Source organism: Notechis scutatus, chromosome 4 (assembly GCF_049901735.1).
Source record: "Notechis scutatus isolate UNSWTSFEM ecotype Mainland chromosome 4, rNotScu1.2, whole genome shotgun sequence".
In the NCBI taxonomy this organism is placed as follows: domain Eukaryota; kingdom Metazoa; phylum Chordata; class Lepidosauria; order Squamata; family Elapidae; genus Notechis; species Notechis scutatus.
The window spans coordinates 31,919,535-31,947,106 of record NC_142012.1 but is presented as its reverse complement, the minus strand read 5'-3'; the positions used below and the strand labels follow the sequence as shown (position 1 = coordinate 31,947,106).

The window sequence follows — 27,572 nt, the reverse complement described above, 5'->3', positions numbered from 1 at the left end:
AAATACCAACCAGCCAAACACCTCATGGAACTAACAGAACACTGCTTAACCAACACATATTTCATATACAAAGGACAAAGATACAAACAAATAGAAGGAGCCCCCATGGGATCACCACTGTCACCTGTCATTGCTAACCTGTTCATGGAAGAATTCGAATCCAGAGCCCTGGCCAATGCCATCCTCAAACCCAAACTATGGTTAAGATACATCGATGACACATTCGTGATTTGGCCCCATGGACAAGAAAACCTAAACAATTTCCTAACACACCTAAACAGCGCACACCCCAAAATCAAGTTCACCATGGAAACAGAAACAAACAAACAACTACCATTCCTAGATGTACTAATCTACAAAAAAACAGATGGCACACTAGGACACACCATATACCAGAAGAAAACACACTCCTTCGTTCTTTTAATGTTTTAATTTCTCTATATAGTTTATAATTAAATGCACGTCTTCTGTCATTTCCATAACTTATCCAAATATCAAATATTACCTTTTCTTTAACCAATCATACCAAATGTTCCATATTTCATAATAGTCACTATCTTGTTTTTTTTTTAACAATTTGGTTAGGCTATCCATCTCAGCACATTCATATATTTTTTTAATTACCATATCCTCTGAAGGAATGAAAGACAGTTTCCAGTTTTGTGCGTAGGTTATTCTGGCCGCAGTTATGATGTGCAAAATTAAATATTGATATTTTTTCTCCATGTTTAAATCTATCATACTTAGCAGAAAGGTTTCGGGTTCAAGTTTTAAAGAAGAACTTAAAGAAACTTAAAGAAAACTTATATAAAATGGTTTATCACTGGCACCTACCTCCTGCGAGACTGGCTAAGATGTTCCCCAACCTACCACCCAACTGTTGGAAATGTAACTATGCACAAGGAACATATTTTCACATGTGGTGGACTTGCCCATGTGCTCAGAAGTTTTGGAGAAATATTAGAAATTGGATTTTAAATATAACAAAACAAAATTTAAAACTTGAATCATAACTTTCATCCAATGAGGAAAGAATGATGTAAACTTGATGCAGCTCTGAAAATATCAGTTCTTTTTCATGTAGTTCTTGAAAAGTTCTTTTCATGACATTCAAAAGAGTTAAGATATCTCCACCTTTCAGAAGACGTGCTCTAAACAGTTCACATGTAAGATGTATGTGTGCACCTACACTGTCACGAACATAAATTCTCTTCAAATTCTCCCAACACCTAGCAGCAGACTCTTTTCCACGAATATGGACTAGCTGCTGGTCACTCAGTGTTAGTCCAATTATACAAAGAGCTCGTTCATTGTTCTGTTTAAAGTCAGGTAGCTTCTTAGCATCGTCCTCATTTTCTGGATCCCAAGCATTTACACCCGGTGGATCTTGAACTGCATTCCATAACCCTTCTCTACACAGAAGTAAACTCCACTTCATAGACCAGGAAACATAGTTTGTTCCATCCAACTGGGTTATCAGTGATAGACTTGCTGAAGTGTCTTGTGCCATCTTTACCAGGACAGTAACCCACAATTTAAACAGTAAACAGCTGTCTGTATACACTACTGTGCATTCACACCAACTCTCAGTTATCTGAGCCTGGTATAGCCTGGGCCCATCACCAGTGTTGAGGTAATTCCCCGTTTGTAATTCCTCCTGATTGTGAGGTGAGAGTTACATCTCTAGGCCACCACACCACTCTATTTTATATAATATGGCTTCTGTTATTTTATTAACTATAGAAAAATTATCATTCTATTTATTACTACCTTTATATCCTGTTTCTCCAACAATATGGCCTCCCCCAATAGGAAGTCCCAGCATGTTTTTTAGGCATGAAATGAAATTAAGCCCCTCCCCCCAAATTAAGCCCTATATTAAAACATGCAAAATGGGGGGGAATGGTGGGGGGGCTTGCCGTTAGGAAGTACTTTTGTTGCATACCCGGATATGGTGCTGCCTGCGTCGACCCCAATATGAAGTGCCCCACCAACGCCGAGGTCAACATCCAAGCCATCGCTGCCCACCCACCCGAAGATGCAAGGGAGGGGAATTAAGTCACCCCCGAAAAGACGGCCTAGCCATTTTTTCGGGGCTCAAAAAAAAAAAGACCCGGCCTTATTATATGAGAAACACAGTAGTACTATGTGATGGGATAAACTATTTCATTTTCTTTAAGGGGGTGAAGAAGTTATCTTTAACCTAACATATGAAAACCAAAACTATGGAAGTCCCAAAGGTGCTTCTTTCAAAAGGCAATTGGATAACCCTGACCTGGATGATTGAGAATGTCCATAGACAAAACTATGGAAGAACAAATATAGGAATTCTAATGGAAAGTGTCATCCAAATATCTGGAATGATATTTGAAATGAACCCAAATCAATATGCCTTTAAGGTTGTGGATTCAAAATGAAATTCATTTCTTCTCTTTCTACTTATCATCTGATTTTCTTGGATTTAAGAAGGCTTCTATAAAGGAAAGTAGCCACTTATTTTGAAGTTTGATAGCAATCACAGGGTTTAGTGTAATCACCAACAAAACAGCAAAGTTCAACTGCAAAGCCAGCAAAATGGGCTCCTGAAATAAATTGCTATATTCTGGAAGCATCAGGGTGTATTGATTAAGCTCCAGAGTTCTTTCACTTCAGTGGGATGGAATTGAAAAACAAAAAACAATTCTTAACTGAAGAATTCAAAGTTTTCCCAATATAGCGCAAAGTTACTCCTTTATCAAGAAGTATATCTTTCTGACCATAAAAGCACACTTTTCTGATAACTACAGAAGAAAGCAGATATGAAATTTGGTCAATTTTTATTTTTCACAATTGAAAGGTAGCAGGCCAGTCACTAACCTTTGCTCTCTTTCATAAAGCTACAGATTATCTGATACTTGCAAAAATTATTAGTGCTTAAAACATTCAATCTACAATAAGCTTGAGACTGTCACTAATTTGATGACCTTACAGTTGCAACAGTTGTAACCTAATTTTCAAACATTATCTGCTTCTTACACATGTTCTGCTTTTTGTAGCATTTTGCTTTGTGAAGAAGTATTTAGAGATGGCAAAACAGGCATACTTTTTGATATTAATAATTTTGTCTAACTATGGATTTTGATATTATTTATCTCATTGCCCACTTAATTGTTTCTTTCCTTGCTCTATTTAGCTATATTTTTATTCACCTTGCAATATTAAGCAAGGTTTTTTGTTACTAAAGTCTACAATGTAAGGAATAGTAAAATTATTAATAATAAACCTAATTTTCCTAAAAAGATATTTTCACAACTAAATAGTAATGTAATATTTACTTAAACTAATAACATTTAGTCATGAGTCTCTCTAGCATAAAGGATCATGTAATTTTACTCTACTGTTTGCTTTCAACTCTACACAATCTTGTTAGCCTAGCTATTCAAATTTAATTAAAGGACAAAAGCTTGACAAATCCCCTTGACAAATTCCCATTCACTGAGTCATATGTTTCTAAAATTAATGAGTAATCCAGATGGAATTCCAATTTCCAAAGAAATTAAAGCCTTTGCGAGAAAATGCATTTGTCAGCTTATGACGGAAATGCAAGATCAGCAAATCAATAATACTGAACTTTTCAAACAAGTCAGTGACAAATAAATAACAACATTGACAGACACATTTATATGTCAGGACAATTCAAAACAGGCTACATGGTAGCATTGAATTTTTTTAAATACTTACAGTTAATGAACAGAAAAATAAACCAATGACTTAGTATTATGTGATTTTGGAAATGTCAGTTCCTTAAAATGAGATATAATGTAATCCAATATAGGCACAATTAATTACACAAAGATAAATAGCAATTCCAATAAGGACCAAAGCCTTCAAAATATTACAGCATTAATCATTAAGTGGTGAATGTAAGAATAGGACTGACCAATTACACCCAGAAAATATTTGGATGGTATCTAGGCAATAGGTATTGCATAAGTTATCTTTTCCTAATGTAGTACTTCTATTATGACTTTGGCTTTCCAGATAACATGGCTGGGAATTCTGAACATTCAATCCAACTTGTGTGTAAAACATTAATTTGTAATAATCTCCAACATTTACTACAGATGTCTTTAGCTGTTTAAGTCTGTATTGATAAATAAAGTAGGTTTTTCCTGTGGAAATGTAATGGTTAAATTACATATAACTAATTGAAAATAATAAAGTAGAAAGTCAAGCAGCTATGACATTTCTACATGTTGTTAGAGCCTATCAAGCTCATTCATGACAGTAATTTCTGTTATATAGCAAAAAATCAAACAGTATTAGATTTTGGAATTTAAGTAAGAAATTCTGGTATAATAGTAATGAAGTAGTCATTGAAATATCTATGGTAATTTTATGGGCTTATTAAAACACGTTCATGTAAAAGAATTCAAGAAGAATTATATGCCATTCTCAGTTTCTTCTCTCTGTTTTCTAGGAATTAAGAATTGGATAAAGAAAGGGAAATAGAAATAAATTCAAGTACATGTCTGACTGTTATTTTAGGATTAAGGAAGTTATGGTATGTTGCCCAGAATTACTTTCAGTTAAATGAAATTTGATAGATAGGTAGATGAATTAAAAATAATAGAATAAAAATAAAGAGAAGGACAAAAACAAGAAATTGTTACTCGGTGGAAATAAAATATTGTATTGTTACCTTCTTTTTCCTTTCAATTTACTTAAATGCAAAAGACCATAAGGTCCTTGTCACCAAGGAATAGTGTGGAAATTTGCAAAAAGCCCCTGAATCTTTACCCTGAATGGATAAAATATATTATCAATAAATACCTACAGAAAATATTAATCAATCAATACATACAAAAAATATTGAAAGGGTTATGTATTTGCACCCTTGTAATTTTATTGTGACAAAGAGCCAACATTTAATTGAAACAAGCCTAACTTCATAGCTACATTATTTATATACTGTAAGTTCCATTCAAGCTTAGCAATGTATCATAAGAAGTCAGCATTCATAATTTGGGGAAATATGTGAATGTTAGATGGACACAACTTTTTTGAATATGGATACATATCTATACATTTAGATTTACTCTTTTCTTACTTAAAAAAATTAAATTTAATATTGTAGAGAAGTACTCTGATATAAATCCTACTGATTTAAGTGAAATATACACTCATTTGACAGAATGATTTCTATATATTTATTTTTAACATGTTTTGTACTTTAGTGTTGAAAATACATGAAAACATTTTTCCTGATCCCATGTTTCTTGTGACTTAGTAGAAACATCTTTTACGATGGCTACATCAACTTTTTCAACACTGTTGCTTTATTTAAGAAAAGTAAGTTTTTTCTGCTTCCTAAGCAATTGTATCTATTCTCATCATCCCTCTTCTAGAGCTACTTAAATCCGAGCTTCAATATTCCAGATACAGAAAATATTTTTGCTGCTATCCACATAGGTATTCCTGTATGGTACCTATTTCCCCTATTAATTTTTCTTAATTCAAGAGCCTTTATTTATAGAAACCATTTAGTCCCTTTTATGAATGTTAATGTTATTGGGTTCCTTCCTTTAATATATATATATATTATGTGTAAGTTACCTATGCACGTAATAATGTTGTGCTGCATTTTTAAAATTTTATGATTAGGTCTTGGCTAGTAAATAAACAAATAAATAAAAACACAAATCTTTACATTTAAAATGGCAGTATTAATATTAATTGATACATAATATATGCCTCTGAATAAAAGAATTGAATTAAAAAGAATTGAATAATTTTTTTAAAGACATATGAGTATCAGGATTAAGAAACTATTGGTTGACTAACAACATCAGAATCACATCAAAGCAAACTGTAAAAAAAAGTAAACAGATTTAAAAATGGACAGTTAATGACACTTAAAAAACTACTTGTGTACTTGTGTCTCAATACTTTTCTCATACTCACATTCAAAGCTAGTGAGTGAAAAAAATTCAAAAGTTTGCCTTGGAGATCTGATAATAGAAATGTATTTAAGACATATTGACATAATAATAAAGACAATCTATCATCAATTTTCTATTTCTTGTCTTGTTTGGCCTTCTGACCTGTTTGTTCACAATTTTTAAAGGCGTCTCCCCATATTCCTTCTGGGCTCCAAAACTGTTTAACAAGAAAGAAGTAAGGAGTTCCTTTGCTTAGCAAGATGCACACAAGCATACTTCTTCACAGCCAGATGGAGAGTCAAAAGGCCATTGTAAATTATCGATTATTTTTTAGCAAAATCTTTCTAGCACAGTTCAAATGCCAGGATAGATTCTGCCAGGTCTAATTAATTGATGTTGCAACTTCTTTCTTTAAGAGATATTATAAGTAATTGCTTATAATTACTATTTTAAAAGCAAAAAAAAAAAAAAAAAGACCAGTTGGCCAGGTCTTAGAAAAATGTATTTTTCCAGTTAAAAACTAATGTTTAAAACCTCTCTTAAACAGCATTATCTTCAAAGTGAGAAATAATCAGAATTTTGATTTGAGTCTTGCATCTTCTACCATATCTGAACAGTATCTACACTTTCAAGCCAAAATAATTGTTGCATACAGTATATTGCATACATAAAGTACTGGAATGTATTTAAAGTTAACATATATGCAACCAAATGTTTTAGTATTTTTAATTATAATACATTTTTTGAATTGTAAGGTGCCCAATGTCATTGAATGAGATGAGCAGCTATAGAAATGGAATAAAGATAGAAAGATTAGATAGATAGATAGATAGATAGATAGATAGATAGATAGATAGATAGATAGATAGATAGATAGATAGATAGATAGATGAAAAACTGTTGCAGTAGAGCTGCACAAAAAGAAATGATGGCACAAATTGCCAGAAGTTGCCAAAAGAAGTCTACAATTGAACAAAGTCAGAAACAGAGAAAATTGGATGGTCAGAGATACAAAAGGAAGTGGAGGTGGACATGTAAGATAGTCATAAGAAGCTTATTTTTTAAGCTTCTTGAGCCAATAAGGAAATCAGAATTGGAGTCTGGGACACTGCAGTAAAGCAAGAAATATGAGTTGAAGTTAGAAAAGATATAAAAAAGTATGGAGCTTTGACTACACATTCACACAGAAACAGGAACACATGTATGCAGACACATGGGAGGAAGAGAAGGAACAGACCAAAACAAGTTTAGCCTTCAGAACAATTGTAATGAAAAACAGGAACAGGGAAAAGCTTTGACCATAAATGCAGCCTTGGGAAATAAAAGAGGCAAAGTAGAAGATAAAGGGAAAAGACATCCATTTCTTCATTCATTTAACAAGGGGAAATCTTGGCTTTTCGCCTTGCATCACTTTGTTGAACTGAGATTTCACTCCCTGTAGCTAACAAAGGCAGAGGCCCAGCTGGGGAAATGAAAGGTTTAGAAGGTTGACTGATGTGCTGGGCCAACATGTGGAGAAAAAGATGTTGGCCAATTTTAACAGGTAGAAAATCCTCCAGTAGATCATTGAGGAACATTAGGCTTAGAGAACTGAGAAGAAAGAAACCTAATGGAGAATTAATCCAAAAGAAAGAATCATACAGCCAGAAAACTGCCTACATGAGTTTTTAGCAGAGGCAGTTGTGACAATGAAATTTATTGTCAAAGAAGGGAGGCAAATCAATTTGTTTAAATATGTGTTTTGTTTTGTTTTGTTTTACAGAATAACAGATTTGAAAGAGACCTTTGGAGGTCTTCTACTTCCCACCCTTTGCTCAGGCAGGAAATCCTGAAACACTTCAGACAAAGGTTGTCCAATCTCGTCTTAAAAACTTGCAGTGTTGGATCACCCACAACTTCTGGAGGCAAGTTGTTCCACTGATTAATTGTTCTAACTCTCAGGAAATATCCTTAGTTTTAGGTTGGTTCTCTCCTTGATTAGGTTCCACCCATTCTCCTTGTCCTGCCTTCTAGTGCTTTGGAGAATAGGTTTATCCCCTCTTCTTTGTGGCAGCCACTTAGATATTGAAACACTGCTATCATGTCACCCCTTGTCCTTCTTTTCATTAAACTAAACATATTCAATTCCTGCAACTCTTCTTCATATGTTTTAGCCTCCAGTCCTACATTCTTTCTATGATCTCAACATCTTTTTTATATTGTGGTGACTAAGACTAGATGCAATATTCCAAGTAAGCTCTTACTAAGGTATTATGAAGTAATACTAACCCTTGATTCTATCCCTCTGTTAAAGCAGCCTAGGATTGTGTTGGCTTTTTGGCAGCTTTTTTTGTTTCGTTTTGTCTTTGTCTCAGTGTTTGGATCCTGGTGACTGCCTGGATTTCAGAAGTGGTTTGCTGTGGATTTCTTCCTATTGTTCAACATCAAATTCTTGTATCTCCAAAATCATATTAACATATATATTTATTTTGAATCAAACTAAGGCTATAGCCAAACAAAATCAGATCATTAGAATGAAAGAACTTTACATTCTTATACTCTCAATCTAAAAAATCTGATATGCATCCCTTTTTATGAGAAGTCCATAAAATACAAAATCATATTTTCTATAAAAGCATTGTGTAAAATTTACTTTAGTATAGTACTAGTATACAGTAGTATGGTATAATATTAGTGTATAGTATAGTATATTAGTAGTATTAGTAGTATACAGTACCATGTTTCTCAGAAAATAAGGCTGGGCCTTTTTTTTTTTTTTTTGACCCTCCAAAAAATGGCTAGGTCATCTTTTCGAGGGGTGACTTAATTTTTCCCCCACGCACACCCTCAGCTAGATCACCCCACGCGCAGACTTACCTCACACCAGGCCACTTCTATCAGCCATTAGGAGCACCCCGTGGACAGCCTCAGCTAGATTGCCCCATGTGCCACCTCACCTTGCCAATGGGCTGCTTCTATCAGCCATTAGGAGTGCCCTGTGGCAGCCACACCTCACCAGTGGGCTGCTTCTATCAGCCGTTAGGAGTGGCCCACTGGTGAGGCACCTGGTGGATAGGTGGTGGAGTGAGGCTGCCCGCCGATGCTACAGGCTGTGCATGGGGCAATCTAGCTGAGGCTGCCACAGGGCACTCCTAACAGCCAATAGAAATAGCCCTCTGGCAAGGCGTGGCTGCCCGTGGGCACTCCTAATGGTGGATAGAAGTGGCCCGCTGGCAAAGTGAGACTGCCCACAGGATGCTTAGCCGAGGCTGTGCATGGGGCAATCTAGCTGGGGCTGCCACAGGGCACTCCTAACAGCCAATAGAAATAGCCCTCTGGCGAGGCGTGGCTGCCCGTGGGCACTCCTAATGGTGGATAGAAGTGGCCCGCTGGCAAAGTGAGGCTGCCCACGGGATGCTTAGCCGAGGCTGCGCATGGGGCGATCTAGCTGCGCATGGGGCGCTCCAATAGAAGTGGCCCAGTAGCCAGATATGGCTGCCCACAGGGCTCTCCAGCCAAGGCTGCCTGTGGGGCAATTTAGCTGAGACTGCCCATGGGGCACTCCTAACGGCCGATAAAAGCGGCCTGGTGGCAAGGTGTGGCTGCGCATGGGATGAGTTCTGCACATTTTCCCCTCCTCCACCCTCCACCCTCCTATGTCTCTTCACCTCATGTTGTTCAAGCGATGTGAGAAATGGCGGGGAACGGATGCACTTAAATAGTCCCAAATTTGGGGGGCAGGGCTTAATTTAACTGCATGCATACAAATAAGTGCTGGGCCTTCTTATTGGGGGGGCGTATTGTTGGAGAAACACGGTAGTATAGTATAATATTTGTATTAGTGTATAGTATAGTATAGTATAGTATAGTATAGTATAGTATAGTATAGTATAGTATAGTATAGTATAGTATAGTATAGTATAGTATAGTATAGTATAGTATACAGTAATATAGTATAGCTGGACCATAAAATTTGCCAAAATTTCAGAGGTATTATAGATTTACTTTCCAAATGGGTCTAAAAAGGAGATAATCAACCAATCATCTACATAGTTTAATAAGTAAACACTAATTGAAAGATAAACCTTTTTAACCACTTTCCCATTATGTCTTCCCACATTTATTTTAATGCTATTTAAATTCAAGCACCTGCAATCTGAGGATCATATCAATAGATTAGCTCTATTTTCAGTAGCTTCAGCCTTTGCCCAGCACTAGTAACACTTTACACAGAAAATCAATTCTTCATATTTGTTCTTTAAAAGGACGTATGGTAAGTCCCTAATTTTGGCCTGGCACCACAGCACCATCTAAAGGATCTGATAATTTGATTCAATATTGCTTTGCCACAAAAGGGAGAATCCAGATTTTGTTTTCCAGGAGAATCAGTGAAAATCAGACTATGCATATAGTTATGCCACTGAGGATTATTAGGAAGGCAAGTTTAATGCCTAAATAATTTCCTATTTCCAATTTGAAACAAAAGTGTGCTGGAAAGGTCAAATAGGACAGGGACTGATCTTGCTCATCAGTGAAACAGAGAAATGCACCCAGCCAAAAAGAATGAATGGAAGATTTTTCAAAGTGTTTCCAATTAATACCAAATGTAAGTATACGATCTTCAAAATACTTCTACCAATTTAAAGCCCTTAGTATTAGCAAATGGATGCTATGTAAAACTTCTCCCTAGCATTTCTTAGTATTAAATTAACGCTTCCCAGGGGGAATGAACACCACTGTATAAGGTTAATTTAAATTTTCATGCCTTTATATAAACCACTGCATGTCAGCCATTTAAAGAGCCCTGGGAATCTGATGGAAAGAGATGAAGTCCTATTGTAGGTTTAAAAGAAGAGGCCAATTTGAAGCAAAGACAATACTAAGCAGTAATTTTTCCCAAGGGAGATATAACATAAGCAGCATTGTTCACACACTTTAATAATGATTTTTAAAAGGGCTCTCTTATTCAAATTCTACTAGCATAATTTGCTTGTTTCCAAAAACTAGTGTGGTTTATAAGAAAATCCCCATGGATCTATGAACCCATAAAAAAGGAGAAAAAATATGGGCAATAAAAGTCTATATAAGCAAAATTAAGTGGGAACAAGCAGCAGTTATAAACTACACAAGTAATTTGTCATGATCCTTCTTTGGTATATACTATACATTGTGATTGGGGGCACAAATATATCACATGTATAAATTGAATTTTTGCACCAGGACAGCCAGGGTCTTTCTTCTAATTCTCACTAGATGCAGCCCAAATTGGAATTCTGGCAGATCCCATTATAGCAATGAGAAGTGGCCTCTCTAAGAAGACAAGTCCGTGGCTAAGTAATAACTCTTATAACCCTCATTACCATATGATGGAAAACCAAGGTTCATGGATATGCGTGACACAGGATGAATGTGTGTTTGTGCAAATTTTAAAAAAAAAGTTTTAAAAGGGATGCTGAAGAATATTTAATTCCAGTGTTTAATTTACTAGGTGTGGCATACACTGACAGTGAAAGGGAGCAGGTTTACTCAATGAAGAGCTGTCTTATCAGGGAGATGGGTGGCATACAAATTTAATTAGTAAAAATAAGCTTTCAGTTGACAATCAAATATTTAGATATTTCAGAATGATAAAACAGTGACTTAAAATATTGGTGCATAGGTAAGAAAGATCTATAATTTAGGACTAATTTTCTATTTGAGAAGAAAATCCCTACCTGAGCAGAAGCAAAATGGAAATGCAGAAATTAAAAATACAACTGTCTGGAATCTGGACAGTATTATCAAGAACTGATAATAAAACACTCAGGAGAACCTCACACAATTAAATTACACACCATATTCAGATATGGAAGGAGTGGGACTCTGACCAGAGGTGCCAGGTGGAGATCAGTGGCAGGCAGCATGAAAATGGGACAACTGCTTTTATTGCTTATATCAAAAGCAGCTCCTTCCATTCCCACTTATTTGATCCATCCTGGAATTGGTGAATAATATGCTGGGGCTTTTCCTTTCCTGAGACATTTTTTAAGAACCTTTAATAGGAGAGCTACCAAATTGTCTCATACTTCAGTTTCCCAAAAATAAAAATTGTAGTTTTTTGGTTATGGGTAGATATTTTTTTAGTAGATCCCTTTTAGTTGAATTCTTGTGCTATACTGGTTTTGGTTGTGGCTTTTAAATATATATATATATATTAATGACCCATTATCTCAGGATAAGTACTATTGGAAATCTGAATTCACCTCTCCTTTTTCTAAGAATCTTTTAACTCCAAATGCACACAATCATATGAATTGTTCCATTGTTCATTATCTATATATAATTTAAGAATTTGCAAGTGTATCAGTGCAAAGAGAATACCACTGTTCTCCACATCAGTTCCATCAGGATACATCATGTCACAATACAAACAAGAAAAGGTACATAATTATTCCATATTCCACCTGCAATTCTATTGGCATTTATTGAAAAATGAACCAGTGACAGTTATCTCTCAGAGAAATTCAGAGAAATCCAGTGTGACCCTGCAATCAATCACTTTTTTTCCCTTGAACAGACAGTTCCTAAAGCAAATGCTGGCATGCCATCTTTTTGACTAAGAAACACTTTGCTTTCTTCAGGCATCCTTTTTCTACTGACATCTGATCTCAGGTCCCTATTGAAGTATATTTCATAGCACTAAAACATTCCATTGTGCTTGAATATGGAATGCAGATGTAACATAGACAACTGATGCCAGCAGCAATTTCATCAAAGCTAAATAATTATACCTAGCTATCTAAATTCAATGCATGTTCTGCAAAGCCATGAACTAAGTCGTAGTATGCAAAAATGTATTCAAAATCTATAACTAGTGTACCCTTTTCAGCTAATTATATCAATAGTTTTCAGCTAATTATATCACTAGACACTTTTAGACACTTTTCAGCTAATTATATCAATAGAGTTTAAAAGTATCTAATTTCATGTTTGTTTTATGGTCACAAAATTAACAAAATAACTTAAAAATAAAAAGTTCCAACATATCAAAACAGTAAACAGCAAAGAAAAAATATTTTTAACCTTTCCAAACAAACCTTTCGGTTTAAGAAATCATATCAATTTTAGTAAAAAAATAATAGAAGTCCAGATAAAACCTAACCTCTAATAAAACCATAATAAATTATAAAAGAAGTAAAGTAAAACACATCTTTTTCCATTTTAATTTATTTTAAAAATTCTTTATTGCTTTGAATTTTTCCTTGAAGGACAATTGGTTGAATTAGAGCAAATATCTTAGCTAAGATAACAATTATATGCAAGTTATATGTTATTCTGGCACAATTTCTGAATTCAGATTGTATTGAAGCTTGAAAAAGTAGTGAGAACTAAAGTTTATTATTTAATCTGGCAAATTCCCTGGTGTTAATATCAGAGTAATTTGATTTCTTTGTGTTATAACATTTTCAACTATAGTTCTGGATTTATCAGTAATTGAAATTCTTCAATAATGTGTTTTAGGGGTGAGATTCAACAAACAACATACATACATCTATTGTGTCAAATTATTAAAATAAAGAACAAGACCAGCTATCTGTACAATATATTTAAGTCAGGGGTGGGATTCTACCAGTTCGCACCTATTCGCTAGAACCAGTTGTTAACATTCTAAGCAGTTTGGAGAACCAGTTGTTAGAAGAAATTACTGGCCTAATCCTGTAAGGAAACATTCTGGTGTTGCTTATAGAAACTGCCTCTCTGTTAACCCTTATTACATTCTTGGCAGGACTAGACTTCCTGTCTCAGGAACTTCTCTGGAGTATTTTTCCCCTCCTTTGCTGGTACTTTGCTTGTGTGGAGTGACCATTCAAAGTTACAATGGCACTGAAAAAAATGACTTATGATCATTTTTCACACTTACGACTATTGCAACATCCCCACAGTCATGAGGGGCCAGGCGAGGAGATGCGTGCCTCGATGTGAGTGATATTGAGTTGGCTATGCCCAGCCAATAACATGACCACCAAGCCACATCCACCTGGTCACATGACCACCAAGTCACATCCACCAACTAAGCCACGCCCACAGAATCGGTTGTTGAAAATTTGAATCCCACCCCTGTCAGCAACCATATCTTTGATGGGGCATGCTGGAGTTTAACTATGGCAAAAATGTTTGTAAGAAAATGGAAAACATTGTGTTAAAACTGGAACTGATGACAAATATTTTAGGCTGCCACAATTATTTTCTTGGGATAAAATAGAAAACATAATTTAAAAAAACACTGGCAATTTTCATATCACAGCTCTTAGTTCCTTATAGTATTCATCTTGTTCATTTGGGACTGGACCCTTCAGATTTAACCTCAACAAGATCCATGGCAGAACTATTTTGATACTTTTATTATCAAGTATTAATTATTAAGTAAATTTAAATATCAGTAAGACTCTAATCTTAATGTTGAAGGGTTTTATTATTTGTTATCAATGTTAATTAATTTTGCTTTCAACTTTGCTGGATGAGACTTCTTAGAAATCTAAGTAAATCAAGGAGGAGATCATGTTAAGGTTTTCAAACTAATTTTAGAAAGCAAGCAATGTCTGGGAAGGCTTTTCACATAAGCTTACTACTCCAGGCAACATGAAAATGCATGTAACCATGTGACTGGAGAATGAATGACCAAACACAGAGTCAGGGCATAATTTTAACCAACAAACCTTAAAAGAATGTGCTATAAATGCCTGTTGGTGCTTTGCTTCCAGAAATGTAAGGATTTGGATTTCAATATAATTGTCCCCACATGCTTTATTGACCTACTTTACAGCTTTCCTTAAACAAGCCTTGGGAGATTGGTGATCTCTTTTGTATGCTTTAACATTAATTCAGCTTGGCAAGCCCAGAATAAGAAAGAAAGTATGAAAGTCACACCATGGACATATTTTTAAAACTACATATTTGTTTTAGGGTAGGAAAACTGAAAGCTTCACTACAGTAATAAAAACAAACTTGAAAGGAAAGATGTTTTTTATTTGGCTACTCTGTAAAGTTTGGAAAATGTTGGTTTTATATATAAGTGTTTCTAAAAACCTGGTAAACAAACTGTTTTGGCAATAGAATTTGGTGTGTCCACTTTTACATTTTTAATATAGTCATCTAGAAATCCATGTTTATATTTACAAACCAACTGGAACCTTGAAATATGAGTAGCAAATAAATGAATATCTACTTGCCAAATCCCATATGCAAGCATCCTATTAGCCATAATTGTAATTAACCCATAATTTAGAAAGGGCTAGATAATGCACATCCCCGAAATGTAGATTTACCAAAGAGCTTAATCAGAATTTTCCAGAATTAGCAGAGAACTGACTATTGGGCCGAAGCAAATGTTATGTACTGGGTATAGAAAAATTCATGACAACATAATAAGCCATTTCTATTTTCTATGTAACGTGCAAAAAATAATCTAGAACAGCCAGTTATTTTTAATTGTTTCCCGTTATATGAAACATATAGTTCCAGTATAAAAATATTCCTTCAAGCTAGACAGTTATAACATTCTCTTGTTCAAATTGAACTCATGCCAGCTGATCAATTTTAATTGCTGTTTTTCATGTACTCAAACACTTTTTTTCTTTTTTGTGACTTAAAGGGCATTTTTCAAAATTTTTTACTACTGGTTCTGTGGGCATGGCTTGGTGACAATGGCATGGCTTGGTGGGTGTGGCTTGGTGGGCATGGCAGGGGAAGGATACTGCAAAATCTCCATTCCCATCCCACTCCTGGAGGAAGGTTACCACTGGTTCCCCAAACTCCTCAGAATTTCCTCTACCAGTTTTACAGAACTGGTCAGAACCTATGGAATACCACCTCTGAAATTTTTATTAGGAATATCAATATCTGCTTCCTTGGTTTCTTGCAAGCCCCTGCTTCTGTCTTTAGTGACAATACCTAGGCACCTTGATTTCGGTTGGTCTCTTTTTCAATTACCTTCAGTTTCTGCAGAAAATATAAATCTCATGCAGTGATGTTTGCATTCATATTATGTGACCCAAATATTTAAAGTTTAGCTTCATTATTACTGTTTTCAGTGAACAGTCTGGTTTTACTTCATCTAATATTGAATTGTTTATTATTTTGTGATCCAAGATATTATCAACAATTTTCTTCATTCTATAATATAAAATGTATATGATTGTAGATATCCAGTTTGGTGTAATGATTAAGATGCTGCTCTAGAAACCAGGAGTTGCTTGATTTTAGTCTTTTGATTTTGATTTTGATTTTTGATTTTGGACATGTTACTCTCTCTCTCAATCCGAATCACCTCACAGGATCACAGTTGTGAACAAAATAGAAGGAAAAAAGAGCATTACAAATGTTCTCTGTCATGAATTACTTATAAAGCAGTAAAGGCAATAAAAAATAAATAAAAATATACAATAGCAATAGCATTTAGAGTTATATACCACTCCATGGCACTTTACATTACTTTCTGAGCAGTTCACAGTGTCAGCACATTACCTCCAACAATCTGGGTCCTCATTTTACCAATCTCAAATGAAAGACTGAGTCAACCTTGAGCCAATCAGGATCGAACTCCTGGCTGTGGGCAGAGTTTGTCTGCAATACTGCATTTTAAACACTTTGCCACCACAGCTCCTACAAAATTAAAGCATCACAATACAAATACATGCAGGGACAACCACCGCCTTAAAATAAAATTCCACTCTTACACTCTTCCTTGCCTTTCTTAGTGAAAAATGATAATAAACTATATATTTTAATAAATGTTCAGTGGGAAAAAGAGGTACTCCAGGAAAAGAAAATAGCTATTAAAAATAATATTTCTGACAGTATTGAATAATATGCTATGTGCGCTTTCAATATGCTATGAAGAGATCATAGCCACTGTGTTTCTTCAGCATTGTTAGTAAAGAAAGATACAGAAGTGATTAAAATGCATAGTAAGCAATGACTCCTTTCAAGGGTGTTCTTTTTTCTACAAAATATTCAGTGAGTTGTTGGTGTTAATCTGCAGTCCATCTCACCAGAGAAATACTTAATTGTACTTCAAATGTGGAGCAGAAAAACTCACTTGGAAGTCACTTTCATAGTAAGCAACAGAAGATTAATAGAGGGCAACAACGGTCACTTATTTCTGCCTTCTAGAAATGATGCTTGCTTCTCCTAGCAACATGGCAGTTGGGCAGTGCGGATAAGCACTAAATGTAGATCTATATTTAGATTTCTTTCTCCATGAAAAATTTGGATGGAGAACGAGCAATTTGACAGGTCTTAAAGGTTCATTAGTTATTCCCCAATCACAGTGTACTGCAGTGGTGGAATTCAAAATTTTTTACTTCTGTGGGCGTGCCTTGGTGGGCATGGTCTGGTATGGCTTGGTAGGCGTGGCTTGGTGAGCATAACAGGGGGAGGATACTGTAAAATCTCCATTGCCTCCCCAGGCCTGGGGGAAGCTTACTGCAAAAAATCCCATTCCCTCCCCACTCCACTAACCTGCTCTCCAGTTCCGTTCTTCTGTGCAGGGCAACAAAAGAAGACCCAGCCGATCAGCTGGGACTTGGGAGGCAGAGAATAGATGGGGATGGAGTCAGTCAGAGGTGGTATTCTCTGAACTACTCAAAATTTCCATTACCGGTTCTGCAGAACTGGCCAGAAACTGTTGAAAACCACCTCTGGTGTACTGCCTATAATTAATATAATGTACCTATTCTGCTCTCAATGTTACCAGCATTTCCCAATTGTTTCTTTTTACAGTCAAAATTTAAAGCTGCTTATTTCCAAAACCATATGCCACTCTGTAATTTGTCAGACTTCTTAACAATGGAGAAATCTAAGATATCAGCTATTTCATGGTCATTTTACACTAAAAAATAGAGTAAATATTATTATTATTTTAGATTTATTAATCACACAACTCCAATGGAGTTGAGGGGCTATATTTTTACCCAAGTTCTGTAAGGATACATGTGCATCCCTGTAAATGAGAAAGCCTAGGTAGCTTATAAGTGTTATGCCTAAGAAGGTAATCACACATCCAGTAAAAAATGACTTTTATAATATTGTGACCTGGTTAATACATGGAAACAGCTATGATCCAAATTTAAAATATGCTCAAAATTATTCTGGAAATAAGGGCTTTAGGATTCTAGCTCCATTTGTAACACTGATTCATTTGTACTTCCTTTTATCCATAATGAAACATAATATTCAACATTTATGACTTTGGGGAAAGGGGAACTGATAGCACAACTTCTTGAAGATGGGATATTTTCAGATCCTGACATGTGGAAATGTGTGAATATAGTGTCACATTTGGTTGAAGGATTACTTGAAGGATTACATAAGTATCTATCTCATTTTTTCCAGCTAAGAAAAACTCATGAAACATTTCAGAGTAGACTCAGGGGAAGCATTGAGAAAAACAAGTCAATCAGAATTCTCAGGTTATTATTCTGATGCTGTTTCCAAGCAAATCTCAAAAAAAAAAAAATCCTTAACAGTAATCGGGCTTTTAAAAAAAAACATTAATGACAAAATGCTATCTATGAAGCACATACATAGCAGTTATCAAATCAGAACTGTTTCTTGAAGAAAATAAAAATTAATATGGTTCTCTTTTATTTATAAGTATCTCTTAAGCACACATGCCTACACACATTTTATAAATGCTCCCTGTACTACTGGATTTTCCTTATTTGAAATTCTAGTTTAAGACAAAGTTCCAACTCTGCTCAATAACTCAGGAACCTGCCTCTAGGCATCATTATATCAACTTTATGCATTCCATACTTTGCCAAGTGACAGTAGCTATAAATTATCAGGAGGAGGAAATAATCAACAACATTTTTAAGGTTCACTGAAACAGATTATAAGTTTATCCATTGACATTTTCCTTCTGGAGAACCAGAGCAAGAGGTCAAAATCATGACTGACTAACAAGGCAAAGCTCAGGGAATAAAGGGTAACATCATGTCAGTGCTAACATCAGCTGTTAATAATGCAACAGGAAAAAAATATAGTCAGGTACAATATATGAATAGAAACTAGGCCAGGAAAAATGAAGTTGAACAAGGGTTATTTACAGAGTAACTAAAGACATATATTTTCATGTTATAAAAGACATAGAAAATTGATTAAAATATCAGTGTAGTGTTTCACGGTGTTATATGTAAATATTTAATGGAAATATTTTTTTAAATCATGGATGCCAAGGATTAAATGGAATCCAGCACAAATCCGAAAGCTCAAAAGACAAAAGCTTTGGTCCCGGTGACCGACCCAGATTGGATCTTGCTGCATTAATTGGAAGGATTCTAAACCCATTGCTAGAAGCATAGTTATTTTCTTTATATAGAGTCATGCTAGACTCTCATGAAGCCTGATCTGTGAGCAGGGATCAAAGTTCTAGCCATGGTCTCCTTCTAGTATTTTCTATGGAGGTTCACTTATTTTTTTAGATTGTAATCCCCTAAGTAAAGAAGGGCTTTGTGCTTACCTTATTATCTGTATACTACTAAAATTCTTATTGTGCTTATTTGCTTTTCTGTTTGTATTCTCAATGCGTTATATCACAATATTTTTTTAACTGAGGTACCTAAAATCCAGTAACTTAAAGAATGAATTTTTAAAAATCCAGAAACCATTACTCCTCTAGAATTGAAATTTCTATGATGTTCAGGCCAGTTTTATTTGCAAACTTGGGCCTGTTGCAATATCCCTCTGGTGACGTGGTCCTCACTTTCATCATTCCCTGCCAGCTTTCCATAAGTAAAGTCATGGGGAATCCAGCTAGAAGTTGAAAGTTTTATTGCCTCCTATGGTTTTTCTGTTTATCTGTTTGAATAAATATTAACTTTGTTATTAAAGTTTGTCATTACTATTATTTTTCTATTTATGATATATATTCTTCTTAGATTATCGCTGGACCATCCAAAATTAGGGCAAAATAAATGTGGAGAGTCTAAAATTTATGTTCATCAAATCAGACTGCACTACCTTTCTGTCTCAAAGAATGATCCAACAAGTTGACTATTCTAAACAAAATATAAGATCACTAATTTATATTACACTCAAAGAAAGCTAATGGGAAGATGACACTAGAAAAATAATTTGAAAAAGTTATAACAAATTTGACAGGAAGAGATTCATGGCAACTTGATGAGGTGCAGACACAGCAAGAAGAGGCAAGTTCTAGTCCAAAGTGAAAAGATTCAGTTAGATTTACTTGCAGCACAAGGAAATACACTGCCTATACAAAAGAATAAAAGTTAGAATGGCTAAAGAACAGACTGATATGGATGGATAGAATTTCATAACCTCTTTCTGTGATTGTTAAGAAATCATGGAGCTTTAGGTTGTGTGCTATTCAATACCTTGGAAGTTAGAAAATATGGCTATTGTATTTTTAATAGATTAAAGATAAGGGATAAAAACACTTTAATGACAGCATCAAGATTTAGGACATCTTCAACAAGATGAAACAATAGTCAGAATTCATTTTATCAGAGAGAAATACAAAACCCAAATTTTGAACAGACAAAATGCAAGTGCATGTATGTAGAATTAAGGGGATTTAAAGATTTAACTAAACCAACTCTAAATCAATTTTTTGTACTGCCCTGTATGTTCATATAATGTTTATATCATATGCAAATAAGTTTGTTTAACTTGTTATCCCATCAACTCTCAAAATATTTTGGTTTATGAGATGGTGAATTATGGCTATTTATCATGTCATCTATGCCAGTTTCTTTTTGTATTAGAATTCAGAAGTCCTCTAAGAGGATGTCCACTCCATATAAAACAATTAGAACCACAAATAATTATATGTTGGTTTACAGCATTATGCTTTATTTTTTGGTCACAAAAACTGTTTCTGCTATTTGATGGAAGGATAGTATATCTTTTATTTAAAATTAGGTCTGTTTATTATTGTATGTGTGCATGTATGTACGTGTATATATAAATTCATAGAATAATACAAATACCCAATCTCAGTTAATACATCATGAGTGAACAATTAATGTAGAAGTTACACAACAAAATTTGTAGGAAATTAATTTCATAAAACTGAATCTGTGTTCCAACTGTAAAAAATATATACTGAAACAACATTTTGTGAATCTATCAAAAATCCAAGACAGCAGTATTATCTAAATGTATTTCATGAATTATCGTTGGGCATAAATAGCAATCTTAGAATTTTATTCTATTTATATCATCGAATTCACGTTTACAGACACTTGGCAAGATGTAAGATATTCTTTCACATTTATAGATCGCATTAATGCAACAAAATGCTTCTACTGCATGACACACAAATCAGAATCAGAATAAAAAAGAATTATCATTTTCACTATTGAACTAAGTTTAGCAACTGTTCACCAAAAACATTGAAATATTGCAGATGCCAAACTTTATTCTTCACAGCTTGGTTATTTTGTTAAGGGTATTCACCATTGTTAGGCAATATGATGAATATTTTAAAATTCTGCAAGTCTGCAAATCAAATATTTTTGCCAACTTCAACTGCAAACATGCATTTAAGTAGAAAAGTGCTAATAAATGCCCTGTATCCTTTCTGCTGTCCATGTTGCCTTTCATTCTAGTAGATGCCCATCTCTCCACCAAAAACACTGTTTTGGGAACATGACAGGACACCAAGGAGCCACCTCTTGTTTGCTTTGCAAACAGACATCTGTGTAAACTAATTTGAGTCATTGTTCCAGGGAAGGAAATGCAAGGAGTGGGGAGGAGGGAGAATAATAAGAGAGAAAACTGGTTCTCCTGGAAAGATTTCATACAGCTCCACAGGAAGGGAAGGCCAGGTCATAAATAGCTTTGGTTCTCATTCAAATGCTGCTGACTATTAGCATCAGTCTTCCATCTGGACTACACTGAAATGAAATCTGCACCAGTCTTTGCTAAATTTGTAAGTGTACAGGAGTGACTGAAGGCAATCTGACAATATAAGTGATAGCTTTGGAGTTAGAGAACACTGCTACATGCTCTATCAGTCGGAAACTGGAATCATTCAAGTGAAAATTAACTTCCTCTCATCTGGCCTGTAGGAAAAAGAAAAGACTGGCTAAGAAATGATTGTGCTATTAATCAAATCTTCTTCAAATGGGATATAACTTATGGGGATAGTTCAATCGAACTGTTCATTAGAAGTAGAGATTATTCACTCTTTGTTACGTGATATAGTTAAATCTGTAAGACAGAAAAGTGCCAGACAAGAAGGATGCAAAAGAGAACAGAGTTTGCTGATGCTTTTCTCAGCCCTGGAAGCATCAAAAGATTGCTTAGCATTTACGTAGTAATTGTGTGTATTCTCCATTGGTGGCAAGAAACAGGCCTCGAGCAAGTTTTGTATCAAGCAACTGACAGATTGTCTCTGCAAGAGAAACAAATAACGGCCTTATCAAGAATATCCAGGCATTGAACAGATTCAATCTGTCCTGTACTTCTTTACAAACATTACTTCCACCTACATTCCTGTTCATTGACTGTACAGAGAAAGGAATAAAAAATGAACAAAAGAAGCCCAATAGAGTCTTTCCTCCCAAGAATCAGATTTCCAAAATTGATTGAATTTAGGCAAAAACAAATATATAGTAAAACAACACATGCTACAGGAAGACAAGTGGTGGCGCCATTTCAAAGATTAGTTACTGTGATTCAAACTTCTGTAGATAAAAATCCATTAGAATAAGAATTCATGAAGTGTTATCCCTCTCACATAACCATGATTGACATACACACAGATACGAACTAGGACTGGGTCCAGTAAAAAGATAACCCCCTCTGATAGTTCAAATGTCAGGCATTACAGGATGCCATTAGATGTACTTCCAAACTCAGCTGGGAAAACATTTAAGCATATTTCTGATAATTAAAAACAAAACAATTGTTTTGATAATTTTCAAAATCTTCCTTGATGCTATTAAAGAGATCACCTTAACATTTTTCTCTAAGTGTCATCTTTAATGATCACCTAAACCAAGAAGATAAGGTCATGCCTAAGCAAAGAGTAGAAGTATCCATTGCTTGTCAGTTAAATAATGATGGTGGTTGCAGCAGTGAAATCCAACTCTTCCCCATTTTATACATGCTTTCCTTTTCTTTGCAATAATTTTATTGAAAATTATATTATGTAGATAAAAATATTGTTTATTAATTTTGTTATTATTAAATTAAGTGATATATTATTCAAAAACCTCAAATAATTTTTTACAAATCTCATAGTTAAAATTTCTCTTTTAAAAGGGCTGAAGAAAATTTAACCAGTGAATTAAATAAAGCTTGCCATTCTGATGGTTTCCAGTCTTTAAGAAGCTGTTTTAAAAAGTATTGTATCCAAACTGTTTAAAAGTTCAAGTCTACAAAGGTTCCATTAACAGTTATAAGGTCAATGGCATCTTGTGATTCCCAACTAATTGCAATTCAGCTGCAAAAAGTAATCTTGAAATGTCTCCATTTTATACAGAGATGTTGGTGATCTGGATCTCACATGCAGATACTAAAGTAGTCCCAATATGTAGAAATGTCAATTTGCTTCCAGTGAATTGTAGTGCTCATTGCAAGTCTGTTCCCATTTTGTACATTCATCAACATTACATATATACACAAAAAGCAGGTCTTCCATCACAGTGCTATGGTTGATAACTTGACTTTCTTTAATCTCTCTCCCTCTATCTCCCATGAGTATGGCTAGCAAGGCTAAGATTTGCTATTGTATGTTCCCAGAAATAATTTTAACTTGAAAATATTCTGATTTTATTTGTTGAACAGTAATTCCACCAAAAACATATAAATATATGAAACTTAAGGTATTAAAAATCATTTTATCAATACTTCCTTGAATAAAACAAATGTCATTATTAATGCTTCTCCAATGAAAGGTTATGAAATGTTTATCAATAATTAAAAATCAGATTTATATACACACAGAGGATGCCAAGTTGTTTCTACAAAGCTTCTTTATTGGTTTCAGGAAGGATTCAATGTAGATTTATTTTAATCCTTATGTAAAGATAACATTATATCAGAGCTTCAGCAGGAATAACAAAGCTAGCACAAGAAAGAGGATTTCCTTGATAGTTGTGTTAAGATGATAACCCTCAGCTCTTGAGTTAGCAGAAAGAAAATCAGTGTAAATTGTTTGCTCCAATAGCCCAAACTTTTTTTCTGACAGCAAGATAGTGCTGTCCTTATGGGTGTACTGCAAGACCAGTTAAGAAAATAATTGATAGATTGTTTTGTCCTCCATTGAGTGACATCTGCTGGCATAAAAAGCTTCTACCAACGAGTCTGCTTAAGGTATGGGGGAGGAGAGGGGGTGTTGGATTGCACAAATATAAGTAGGTGCTTAGGACAGAGGATTTAATTCCCTTTCAAATGACAGCTCAAAGGCACAAAGGGGTATTTTTGAATGTAAGCTAATGCTATTTTGAAAGAGTGTTAGACCCATGCTCACAAGTAGCCTAACAGGTTCCAGTCACAAAAAATAAGGTATTCATTCATTTGTTTGATAATAACCTGTATATATTGCCTTTTACACAGTAGCTCATCATAATTTAGATACCCTCCCTTCTCCTTTTCTTTCTCCATAACAAACAAAGTATGTTTTGCTGAGGGATAGTAACTGAGCCAAAGTGAATTTCTGTGATTGTAGATGGGTTAAAACCTGGGTCTCCATTGTGAACAACACTTAGAGAGATCTTATGCCCATTTCATTCAAGACCTGCCTATGTGTCTGCAATTCACCCAGTCTAATAAGCAAGCATGAAAGAGAGGCAAAGAGTAAAAAACAAAGGAGAAATCAAATAAGTGTTGCAAGGAAATGTTAGTACTGGCAGTGAAAGTTATGATTGACAAGACCCAGAAATAAACTGCCAGATCTCCACCACTTCTCACCAAAGTAAAAAAAAAAAAAAACAATCACAAGTACAGCCATTATTTCTATAACAGAAATCCATTCATTGGTCACGGAGCCAATTACACATATCTGGCAAAACATAGCAATATATACATATATAGAGAGAGAGGTTTTTCTAGGTTTTTCCAGGGATGTGTAATTGGCACCGAGACCGATGAATGCACTCAAATTTTCTTAATCAAGTGTTCAGCAAAAAAAAACCTTGGAAAGAGAAAAGCATACTTTAAAATTTTATAGGAGGTAAATGACTTATATTCATTATTTTCTTCCAATTTCTAAGTCTGTTTTATTTCCTCATATTTTTTCATCACCAGAAAATATAAGTCATTAACAATCTGGTTGTTGTCATTTTCTTGATTTTTTAAAATTAAACTTCCTATACACCTCTAGGTGTATAAGATCAATGCATGGCAGGGTGCCAGACTGGGGCAGCTGGTGGGATCACATTATATCATATTATTTATTTATTTATTTATTTATTTATTTATTTTGTTTGGTTTGTCAATTGCTTACAAGATAATAGGTATAAGTAAAAACATAGTTATGAATACATGGATACATATAAGAAAAATAAAAGAAACAATAGGACAGGGATGGTAGGCACATTGGAGCATTTATGTACACCCCCTACAGACCTCTTAGGAAAGAAGTGAGGTCAATAGTAGAAAGTGTAAGGTTAAAATTTTGGGGGTTTGGGAAAGAAACCACAGAGCCAGGTAGAGTATTCCAGACATTGACCACTCTGTTGCTGAAGTCGTATTTCCTGCAATCAAGTTTAGTGCGATTAACCTTGAGTTTGTATCTATTGTTTGCTCTTGTATTGTTATGGTTGAAGCTGAAGTATTCATTGACAGGTAGGACATTGCAATGTATGATTTTATGTACTATACTTAGATCGGATCGAAGGTGGCGTAGTTCTAGATTTTCTAGGTCTAGAATTTCAAGTCTGGTGGCTTAAGGCAGTGATCCCCAACCTTTTTTATGCCGCGGCCCGGTACCGGCATTAGCTGGCGCTGCCATCTTTTTGATGAAAAGTGCTTCCGGTGACCTCACCGGAAGCACTTTTCATCAAAAAAATGGCAGCGCGCTTCGGTGAGCTTTTCCGGGTAGAAATGGCTTTCTACCCGGAAAAGCTCACCGGAAGCACTTTTTCATCAAAAAAAAAAGATGGCGGCGCCCAGCAACCAGCGGCCCGGTAGGACTTGTTCTGCGGACCGGTACTGGTCCGCGGACCGGTGGTTGGGGACCCCTGGCTTAAGGTATTCTGCAATGAGTAGAGGAGTGGAGAACTCTTCTTGTGAAATATTTCTGGACTTTCTCAACTGTGTTAATATCAGATACGTAATGTGGGTTCCAGACTGATGAGCTGTATTCGAGTATTGGTCTAGCAAATGTTTGTATGCTCTTGTTAGTAGTGTGATATTACCAGAGAAAAAGCTACATAAGATTAGGTTAAAACTCTTAATGCCTTTTTGACTATGTAGTTACAGTGGGCTTAGCACTTAGGTCATTAGAGATGAGTACTCCAAGATCCTTGACAGAGTTTGGATCAGCAACAAGGTCTTGACTATTCAGCCTGTATTTTATTTTCTGATTTTCTTTTGCCAATATGTAGGACAGAGCATTTTTTTGTTGAGATTTGAAGTTGCCATTTGTTTGACCATTCTGATACATAGTCGAGGTCTTTCTTGAAAGGTAGCAGTATTGTCTGTGGTGTTGAATAGCTTTACATCATCAGCGAAGAGAATGCAGTTGCTCTTGATATGATCACAGAGGTCATTTATGTAGAGTATGAAAAGAGATGGTCCTAGAACACTGCCTTCGGGGACACCACTGTTGACAGGTACAGAATTTGATAGGACGCTCCCAATTTTGACATTTCTATGCAGTTGTCCAGAGATACCATAAGATTTTAGTTTTAGGAGTAGTTTGTCGTGTACCACTGAATCAAAGGCTTTACAGAAGTCTATGTAGATTGCATCTATTGCTTTGCCCTGATCGAGTTGTGCAGTCCATATGTTTTTGCAGTGTAAGAGTTGTAGATTACAGGATAGTTTTTTTCTGAAACCAAATTGTTTAATAGAGAGTAGTTTGTTTGTCTCTAAGTGGAGGATAATGGATTGGTTAATAATTGATTCCATGACTTTACAGGTGATGCAGCATAAAGAGATTGGTCTGTAATTTTCAACTAGGCTGGGGTCTCCCTTTTTGAAGATGGGGATAACTGTGGCTTGAGACCATAGTTTTGGCAAGGAGCTGGTCCTGAACAATTTTTCAAAGATTATGCTTAAAGGTTCGGCTATGGCAGTGGATAGCATTTTTAAGAAGTAGGCACATATTCCATCCAGTCCGATAGATAGAGATGGCTTTAGATTGCATAGTGCCTTTTCAACATTGTCTACTGTAAAATTGATATGTATTAGATCACTGTAGTTGTCTGTGGTTCGACTAGGAAATACTGGGTATGATCCATTGCTGTTTACAAATACTGAGTCAAAGAATGTGTTAAAGAGGTTGGCTTTAATAGTGTCATCGTTGCAGTCTTTACCATTAGGTCCTTTCAGGAGTGGGATAGACCTTGAGTCTCTTAGTTTGTGGTTTACAAAATTGTAGAAAGTGCGGATGGAATTAGTGCATAGAAGGTTTTCCTCTTCTTTAATGTGATAATTGGTGCATTCAGTCTTTATCTGGTGGCATCAATTTTTGTATTGGCTTTTGAAGTTGGC

The 27,572-nt window shown here is 35.1% G+C and overlaps 1 protein-coding gene across 1 annotated transcript in view; it reads right to left on the bottom strand.

Moving 5' to 3' along the window:
• SLC7A11 (solute carrier family 7 member 11) overlaps positions 1 to 23,511 on the bottom strand; it is a 121,984-nt gene extending 98,473 nt beyond the window's left edge. Inside the window, exon 1 of the mRNA XM_087963129.1 lies at positions 23,215 to 23,511. The gene's annotated coding sequence lies outside the window, so the exon portion shown is untranslated. The remainder of the gene's footprint in view (positions 1 to 23,214) is intronic.
• Positions 23,512 to 27,572: the final 4,061 nt, after the last annotated feature.